Source organism: Cucurbita moschata, unplaced genomic scaffold (genome assembly GCF_002738365.1).
Source record: "Cucurbita moschata cultivar Rifu unplaced genomic scaffold, Cmos_1.0 Cmo_Scf00006, whole genome shotgun sequence".
NCBI classification, from domain to species: Eukaryota; Viridiplantae; Streptophyta; class Magnoliopsida; order Cucurbitales; family Cucurbitaceae; genus Cucurbita; species Cucurbita moschata.
Genome location: NW_019268522.1, coordinates 6617175 through 6625627, shown reverse-complemented (window position 1 = coordinate 6625627; position 8453 = coordinate 6617175). Strand labels below are relative to the sequence as shown.

The window sequence follows — 8453 nt, the reverse complement described above, 5'->3', positions numbered from 1 at the left end:
ATTTATTGCATTCATGTAAATTGTTGTATTGATAATGTTTAGATTTACTGAGATTGTTGCTAGCTTTAATTTTAGTAAGCTATTAAATATTAGTGTATGCCTGAAAATGATTTTGCTAAGCAAGATCATATGTTTTAGTTAGACGTCTTGAACATAGATAAACTACACAGTCTTATGACCATAGAGATGGGGAGGACTGTATCAATGTATACCGAATAGTAAGTAGTTTTAGATGAAATAAAATGACCTAGAAGCTTGATAGATGTCAATATCCTATAGTATACTATAGATATTAAAAGTGGTAGTGTCTGAAAGAAAATTTTGTAACTTTGAAGTATGTAAAAATAAAATTAAAAGTATCAGTCAAAAAAAAAAAAAAAAGAGTTAACCATAAAAGTTTAAAACATGTATACTTAAATTGATTGGTGAATGACATAAGTGCCTTTAATGGAAGCTGAGCTTTGGAAGTACTGAGATGTAAAAATCTTTCCTACCTTAATACGAGCGGAAAATTAAAAATAATAATAATAATAATAATAATACAACCAATTAGGGAAGTTCTGAGGTGATTTAAAAGTATCGAGCCATAGATTGGACGAGTCATTACGATCATGGTCAAAATTTTAGAGGTATATGGAGAGGGACTACAGAATGAGATATGAGATTGTCAAGATACCTTAAATTTAAGAAACCATGATTTAAGATGAACTTGGGTGGGGGATACACGAGGATTAGAGTGGGACATTGTCTCTAAATCAACTAGAAGTTTTGTTGTAATCCTCCTTAGGGTATACGAATGCAATCAAGAAGCTCAACATAAACAAAATGTTGTAGAAAATTACCGATCATTTTTTTTTAGCAATGTCAACCTAGTTAAAAGGTATTACTATAGTAAAAGTTTCAAAATTGTCATTTTAAGTTTGATTTTCAAGTATCTCAAGTTCTATGGCATCTGAGAATATCCACCATGCTTATATAATACCAATTTTTAGAAGATAATTTTGTAAGCCCATTCTTGATATTACAAAGGCGTTGAAAGCGTTGTGTTGTCTTTCCGTTATGGTTATAGGAGCATTAGTTTTGGGTTGTACTAGATAAGGTATACCAAGAGAAAAGCCTATTTGACAATGTTTCCTATGAAAGTTACCAAATCCTCAAACTCTAGCTTGACCACAAATGAAATACAGGAAGTCGTTCCTAGATCCAGTCACGCATGTGGGCCATGTGTGGGAAAGTACCATGCATCCACCCCTGCCCAGACAAAGCAAGGGCCTAAGGCCGTGGGAAGGAATGGAAGACAGGCCCCTCTCTCAGTTTCTTTCTTTTGACACTTGTGCTCATGTATGTGTATTGTGTGCGACCGCATGTATCCTGATCTATGATAATATGCTTAACCCCAACAGTGGGGCGACTTACTAGGTATTTTATATAATACTCAAGCCATGTGCTACCCATATTTTCAGGTAAAGGCAAGGCTCCCATGTACGGCTGACGGTGGATGTTGCGAAGGTCATGGAAGTCTGAAGCAGGGTTTGTTGTGTCGTAGGCATCTTGTTGGATTCTTTCGGTTCATAGTTATTGGAATTGTTCCTCTAGTTCTCTGTTGATTATTTCTAGGTTAGGCTGTCGTTATTGTTTTCTGCCAAGTATGAACTGCCTATAATAATGAACGTATTGTCGTTATTGAGACTGTCTTACGTGAACTCTCGTTCTGTCGTTATGCAAGTACAAGGTAACGTCGCTAATTAGGTTAGAGAAAATTAGGGGCGTTACATTAAAACTCATACAAAATTATTTTCATTTAATCTCTAATTCAAAACTAAATAATTGTAACCAAATTAATATGGGAGAGATGGAAGGAAAAGAAATTCTTGATTTGTTGACAGATTTATTTTTAGAGAAAGAGTGGTGAGAGATTGAAGGAAGGAGGATCGGTTACCAAACGTTTTTTTTTATATTTTTATTAGTTATTTATTTATTATTTTATTATTATTATTATTATTATTATTATTATTATTATTATTATTATGACTATTTTATTTTATTTTTCCCGATTGTTACAATAGCTATCCATTCACAATACCCACCTTAGTAAATCTAAACATTATCAATACATCAATTCACATTCACATTCCAAACATAACATCAGAGTACCACCTTAGTAAATCTAAACATCATCAATACATCAATTCACATTCACATTCCAAACATAACATATTCTACCTTATACTACTAACAATAATGCAGTCAATCAATGGTGTAAAAATTCAATTATGAGTTATATTTTATAATCACGAGCAATAAAAACATATGCAATCAACGACATTTCATTTTCTTATCTTCTGCAAGACATACCTGACGGAGATGGGGCATCGACAGTGGGACTATGAAACATGTCAAGCCTACATTGTAGGCTAGTCTACAAGATCTATAACCTAGAGCTCTGATACCAACTGTAACGACCCAAAATTTTCTACTTAATTTAAGGTCGCTACTATATACATATCATAAACATTGAATGCGGAAGGACTTCATTTAAATTCCATAAAATATAACATTTATCTTAAAACACAGCCATGAACTTACATGTTTCGAGAACACCTTTAAAAGACGACACAACAAAAGGCTAAATAAAATAAATAAATGTTTAAATTAAAAATATCTTAGTCTAGCCTAAGTCTAAGAAAATAAATACGACTACCCTATGCATGTGTCATGGTCTCGAGTTGCAATGTCGTCGTCAGCCATACAGGAATGCTTTACCTTAACCTGAAAAATGTAGTAGCACATGGCTTGAGTATTTAAATAAATACTCAGTAAGTGACCCCACTATTGAGGTTAAATGCAAGAACATGCGAATGCACTGACGGGATCTATCCTTTCAATCTAATTTCTTACAGTACTGTACTAACGGGTAACTTGGATGTGCACCATATACTCTACACACAACCCATACGTGTGAGTATGGACTCACCAGTCAGTTCGCACACCGCTGGGCCACTTTCCTTGTCGGGCAAGAATACTCCGGGAGCTCCTTAGGTCAGACACCCATTAGAACAAGTAATCGTCACAGCAGCATTATGTAAAATAAAATGATCATACCCCTGTCGGTAGCATTATGTAAAATATAATGATCGTGTAACGGAACCACAAAAAAAAAAAAAATGATGGTCGTCGGCAGAGCCGAAAACTCCGGTGAACGCCGGAGTTTTTGCTCGCACACGACCCACAAAGGGCGGCCGAGGGATGGGATGCCACAAATCGCGTCCCCGACCTTCAGCCATCCTGAAAGCACCTGCAAAGAAACGAAAACGGTAAGGAAAAAGGAGAGAGAACAAAAACCGACGGAACTCCGGCGAAGCCGAACCGTATGAATCGACGTCGAAAACCCCCATTTCACACCACAAAAGTAATCACAGAACCCTTTACACACATCAGGAGTAGGTTTTAGACGAATCCCGTACGTTGAACACTGTCGGCAAGGAAGACGGAACGGCGGACTTCCGAGCTTCTCCAGATCCGGGAGTGCGAGGCCCTTACCAACGAAATCTGTACCAAAAACGGGGTTAGGGTGAAGGATAAGCTCGGGAATGGGGGGAAAAAGGGGAAAAAAGGACGTCGGGACGACGTTATCGAGGAGAGAGAGAGACCGCCGAAAAATCACGCAGGAGTCGGGCGAAAAGGACGAAGTCTGACCCGAGATCCAGATCCGGAAACCCGAACCGAACCCCGTCCCTTCGGCCGGCCCAGAACCCACGTTACCCGCAGCCCAAACACCCGGCCTTCACCCGCAAGCCGGCCCATCACCGTGCGGCCCGTCACCCGCGTTCGGCCCGAGACCCGCGAGCGACCCGTTAACCCGCGCCTCGACCCGAGACACCTGCACACGCGTCGCCCTCTGATTGTGCCACGTGTCACGTCTGCAGCGCGGCTCCTCTCGGCTCAGGCAGCTTCATCGGCTCGGCGGCGGCTCCTCAGCTCCGGTGGCTTATTCGACTCGAGAAACCTGTTTCTAGCCCGTTTGACACCGTTCCGACCCTCCCGGACCTGGTTTCGGCCCTATTTAAGGTAAAAGAGAACATGTTAAGGTCGTATTTCACAAATTCCAGTTGGGAATTTATTATTATTTGTGGAATACTAACGGAAGTGACTCATGAACCAATAGGAACCAACCACCAACGGAAGTGTAGAACATCCACGAGGAGCTAGGAGCTTACGTTATATTCTAGGGAGTACTTCGGCTAAGGCCTACCAAGTAAGTGGCTCACCCGTTGTAGGTTACGCATTAATTGCTGTATGTTGGCATGTGCCTGTGGTTATGCACATGCCATTAAATTATTTGCTAGCTTAATATGCTTAAGTACGAAATCATGTGAATGTGAATGTATGTTATTTATGCTGCTTATTGGATGTGATATGAATGCATGTGACGATGTGTGACCCGTGTACGATTATAGCTTGTTGTATGAGTATGGGAATGTGATTGAATGAATTGCATGACATGGAATACGGTAAATTGCATGATACATAACCCCGCTAGGAATATGTATGATATGTAACGAAATGAGAATGAGAATGACATGTAAGCATGAAAACGTGACGCGGGGTTATGCTCATTAAATGATGATTGTAGGACTAGTGGGACCTCATGCATATTGTGTGTTCATGCATTTGGGGGGATACCCCTATCCCATCACGAGGGTACGGACGCGTACATCCAAATGGTAGGACAACGATCGTTATGCTCTGCATAGCGCTGCCATGACGGTTTTAGTTTTAACGGGTCCCAGTGGGCCCCCAGAGCATGCCCACCGGATAGGGACAGTGGCCCAGCGGTGTGCGAACTAGCTGGTGAGCCCATACTCGCACGTATGGGCTGCGTGTAGAGTATATGGTACACGTCCACGATTACCTGTTAGGACTACACCGTTGGAAAAACGAAATAAATGAAACGAAACGAAAAAAAAAACGAAACGGAACGATAGGTCCCATCATTTCATTGCATGTGTTTGTCGCATAACCCCGATAAGGGGGTCACTTACTGAGTATTCTAGAAATACTCAAGCCTCGTGCTACTTTACTTTTGCAGATAAGGGCAAGGCACCTATGTGACAACGACGACGGCATCGGACACCTCAGGGTCGTGGCACATGCATAGGGTAGTTGGTTGTTTTTTTTTTCCATTTCTAGTATAGGTTAGAATGGGATGAAATGTATTTGCATAATAAACCTTAGGGTAGAATAAACTATTCATTCTTGGTTTTGTTGCTTTTTCCTTTCTTTCAATAATGTTTCCCTTTTTCCCTTGTAATCTTTGTTATTGTGGTAATAAAAAGGCGAGTGCGAACAACATTTATGAATAGGGTCCATTAAATGTATATTCTGCATTTCAAAGTATGGTAATGACCTTAGATTAAATAGGTAAAATATTAGGGTCATTACAGATCGTACCTCAATGCATGAGCACACATAGTGCATGAGGTCCCAATATTTTTCCATTTTCGACATTATTAAATACAACCCCGCTATCGCTTTACATTCATATCTTTTCTCACTTTTTAGTTCTCATATGATGCATAATTCTAACGGGGTTATATTTCATTTCATTTATCGTGATATCATGTCATTCATAGCATGTTGTATACATACAATTTAGAAAACATAACATAATGCTCCATGCTTTTAACATGTCATTTCATAACGTGTAATTCATACAACAATTACCTCAATGGTCACACAAAACAATCTAACATAGCATATCACATCACAATATATCGTATCATAAACACTTTGTGGTCATATCGTTCCTTAACTTATCATAGCCTTAACGTTCTTATACCTATCACAGTCATATCGTTACGTGAACGTACCTTAGTCATATATATATCTACATGTCGTATCACAATCATATCACATCGTAAACACTTTGTGGTCAAATCGTTTCCTAACTTATCATAGTCTTAACATTCTTATACCTATCACAGTCATATCGTGGCCATATCGTAAACACTTTGTGGTCAAATTATTTCCTAACTTATCATAGTCTTATCATAGTCTTAACATTCTTATACCTATCACAGTCATATCATGGCCATATCGTAAACACTTGTGGTCAAATCGTTTCCTAACTTATCATAGTCTTAACATTTTTATACCTATCACAGTCATATCGTGGCCATATCGTTTTTATCAATCTCTCATATCCATAGCACTTTGATACGTAACCTTAATGTTTCATGAACATATCTTACTTCTATAATTACATTACGTTTAGTGCATCCTTCTCATATCATATCTCAAACATATCATTAAACATATCATATGAGTTAAGATGATGTGTGAGTTGTATCATATGATGTCGTATACTAGTATATGATGAGAGTCATGATAATATATGAGCGATATTGTATGATGTCGTATACTAGTATATGATGATGTATGAGTCATGATAATATATGAGCGGTATTGTATGATGTCGTATACTAGTATATGATGATGTATAAGTTATGATGTTTAAGTTATGTTGTATGATGATGTGCATAATATATGTATATTTCGATATACTTGATATGCTTGATGCACTTTGTTGCAATAGGTTGAGTATGATGATTGCATGATGTTTGTTTTAATATGACGATGTTTTCCATATTGAGCATGTTGTATGATGATGAGTGTCATATTGCATCATGTCAATAGACCGACATAGGACACCCTAAGAGCATGAAAATGATATTAATATAAATATGCACGAGTATGTGCTACCTAGAGTAACAAAGAGAAGAGACGTTATGATGGGATTTAGAGGGAGCTCATGCATATTGTATGTTCATAAGCATAGGGCTACTTCCCTAAGAGATGATGAGTGCGAACGTGCACAGTATGATGATGAGTGCGGATGTGTACAGTATGACGAGCAGGGTGTTCATGAGGTGCATGACATTATGGGGTTTTGTTGACCTCCAACGTCGCTACAGATTAGCTTGACCAGAGGGTCCAGGGGTTGTGCGAGCACCCTAGAGATTCACACTTGCACTTGTGGGTCGTGTGTAGGGAAGTACTACACATCCAATTTGTTCGAGACTAGAGGCCACCCCTAGACGAGCTAGAGATAGGTCCCTAAATCATGATGGATGTGTTTGCATTTGCATGGTCGTCTATCATGGGGCCACTTACTGAGTATTTTTCGAAATACTCAAGTCATGTGCCACATTATTTTTTAGGTAAAGGCAAGGCGCACTTGTACGGACGACGGTGATAGCGAGTAGATACTGTGACACGTGCATAGAGTAAACTCATATTTTAATTTTTAGTCTTAGGTTAGAATGAGTTGTTTTGCATTTCATTGTTTTAAATTATTTTGTATTTGTTATTATTTTCTTTAAATTTTGTATTTAAACACGTAAGACCATGGTTGTTACAGAGAAGAGGATGTTCTAAATGTTTTCGACATTTAGATTAAAGATGATGTTTTCTTTTAAAAGTTAAATTTCCGCATTAAAAATGAACATTAGACATTAATAACGACTTTGCGTATGTAGTTGCCCGATGGATAAAACAAATCGCAATAGTTATATATATCTCCTCCTTTATTACACTTCTACGGGGACACATACACTTTGGAGATTGAACCAGACCCTCTAGTTTCATGGACTAAAGGCTTATCCATTGGGACACTAGGTCATTGATTCTTTAAATGAGTTAATAAATATTTTATTATAAATTCTAGCAAAAATATTAAAAAGAGTTTAAGACGACTCCGCTGGGGATCGAACCCAGAATCTCTGGTTTCGTAGACCAGCGCCTTATCCATTGGGCCACGGAGTCGTCATTAAAAATAAAGTAATCTAAGTATTTATTTATAATAAATAAATCAGTTGATAATCTTACTCTAATACGCAGTACAACCGTAGAATGAAATGAGGAAATAGTCATAGCGGCTACTCCTCTTGATCTGACTTCAATGGTAATCTACTATGAACAAAATCAAAACGTCTGTAGTGACCGCCTGCACAAAATACCTCGAAACTTAAATCTCACCTCCAAATTTGGATATGATCTAGAAGACGGATAAATCATCACATCCAACGGCTAGTATAGAAAACTAAAGTCAGTAAGCCTCTGATCAGAGCGGATATTTTCGATGAATTATCTAGAACATTCAAACCCCAAATCACGACGATTCTGGAGCTTTCAATGTCGGTTTAAGCTCTTCCTATAAAGTCTAAAGTAGGGCAACAATATGGAACAAGAATCGATCGAGGTCGAGCACCCATTCAAGAGTTATCAGCGTTTAGATTAAGGGTCTCCTACTCTCAGGTTTCTTCAAAATTCGAGAGCAATTCTCCACCATTTCTCCTCAAACTTATTCCTATAGTTTCTAAACAAGATTAACCACAAGTTCTATGAAGGAATAGAGTGCTTAAAATGCCCAGAAACCATTCCCCCAATTCAAT

General features: G+C 38.4%; 1 non-coding gene across 1 annotated transcript; it reads right to left on the bottom strand.

Annotated features, from left to right (window-relative positions):
- Positions 1 to 7751: 7751 nt before the first annotated feature.
- On the bottom strand, positions 7752 to 7824 carry TRNAR-ACG. The gene has a single exon. It is a non-coding gene; the product is annotated as a tRNA-Arg (tRNA).
- Between the last annotated feature and the right edge of the window lie 629 nt (positions 7825 to 8453).